The 1,740-nt window shown below is 44.0% G+C and overlaps 1 non-coding gene across 1 annotated transcript; it reads left to right on the forward strand.

Annotated features, from left to right (window-relative positions):
- The first annotated feature begins 538 nt into the window (after positions 1 to 538).
- Positions 539 to 612, forward strand: Trnat-agu. The gene has a single exon. It is a non-coding gene; the product is annotated as a tRNA-Thr (tRNA).
- The last annotated feature ends 1,128 nt before the right edge of the window (positions 613 to 1,740 follow it).

The following is a 1,740-nucleotide window of genomic DNA, read 5'->3' on the forward strand; positions in this document are numbered from 1 at the left end:
ACGAATTCAGAGGCTCGCTGCTACGATCGTAACAGTCGGTATAATCTACACGAAAGTGTAACAAAAATGCTCGTGCAATTTGAATGCGAATCCTTGCGAGACAGACGACCTAGTCCTTACGAAGCACTGTTCGGTAAATTTCGGTATTTGAAAGCGTGGTGTCTGTTCTTTCGAAAGAGCAGACATCAAGCAGATCCCGCACCTGTGGAACACTATAGGTAAACTGAAAGGAGATTACTGTTCGTCAGCTGCAGCGGGTCGTTCAACGGGATCAGCGGTGGCGAGCGAAAATGTGTACCGGACGTATTTGCACCTTCGCACTGAGGGAAGTGGATCCATTGCCCAGCCAGGCTTATCAGCTATTTGAATGGTGGTGTCTGTTCCTTCGGAAGGACGGACGACGCATATCCCGAAGCTGTGAAACACTGTATGTAAATTGAAGGCAGATCAATGCTGTCAGCTACAGCGGTACATTTCGATGAGAATGTGGATCGGCTGTGCGGCGTACGGAGATAGTCCGTGCAGTTGCGATAATGCTGTGTCGATGGCGCAGTGTTTACCGCACCTGCCTAGTAAGCAGGAGGTCCCGGGTTCGAACCCCGGTCCGGTACTCATTTTCGCTCGTCGCCGCTGATTCCGCTTGATGTCCCGTTCCAACTGACAGCAGTGATCCCCCTTAAATTTAGATAACCTTTATTCGGAAAAGACAGTGCAGCTATTGCGCTCCTACCACAGTTATCTCACGTATAATCATCAGAGTACACAAGAGACATTAGGGCGCGTGCGGAGTTTTATAGACACTCATTTTTCTCTCGCTCAGCAGTCAAATGGAATGAAATCGTTAATAGTGGTGCGATATACCAACACCGACTCAAAGGAAGGCCTCGGCGCTTGTTCGTGACGTCACGTCAGCTAGGCACGGCGAACGCCAGGTCTGTTGCAGGCATACTCATAATGGTGGTGTCTCCCTCTCTGACACAGGAAAATGTGAAACTATTGGCGGTAGTTGACCAACACACATTGTTCTGAGAGATTTCTCCAATCAATTAATTGTGCAATTCATTACACTTCTTAACAAATAGTGTACTCCTGAACTTAAATTGCCACCTGTTTTAAGGATTGACATACAAAAACAACTTCATGGTGCAGCAGCAATAGAATTCGTGCTTCTTTACCCTATTTGTAAATCTGAGGAAGTTACGTTTGTACTGGGTTGCTTTTACAAGAAACTGTGAACATATCGGAGCCCTTCCTTAGGTATCTTGGTTGACTATGCTGTGAGGAGCACTGAATGTTAATGAAATACCTTGCGATTGTACACGTTGGGGGGGGGGGGGGGGGGTTGGGGACAGAAGAAGAGGCAAAAGAGAGATACTTGTTTTATCAAATAAATTTTTTTTATCTTATAAAGTTTCGCCTTTCAGTTGCAAGAGGGCAATATTTATCTTTTCTAATGTGCATGTTTAAAAAAGTTTAAGCTCAGCAGTAATTTCGATGTATGAAGCTATTTTGTTTCCTATTTAGAATTCCTTTCGTTGGAAACGACTGTAATCTAATGACTGGCAACAGTTGGACATTTACACATGTAAATTAGTTCACATTTCCAGTGACGATGTCAAACGAAAATAAATAAATAAAGGAAACGAGTTCATTGTAAGGTTGGGGTAAGTTTCGATAACAAAATGAATCAAGTAAATATTGTTACTTCAGTGTAAAATTTCCGAAGCTTGCAATGCCGCA

The sequence above is a fragment of the Schistocerca americana genome, chromosome 6 (genome assembly GCF_021461395.2).
Source record: "Schistocerca americana isolate TAMUIC-IGC-003095 chromosome 6, iqSchAmer2.1, whole genome shotgun sequence".
Classification (NCBI taxonomy): Eukaryota; Metazoa; Arthropoda; class Insecta; order Orthoptera; family Acrididae; genus Schistocerca; species Schistocerca americana.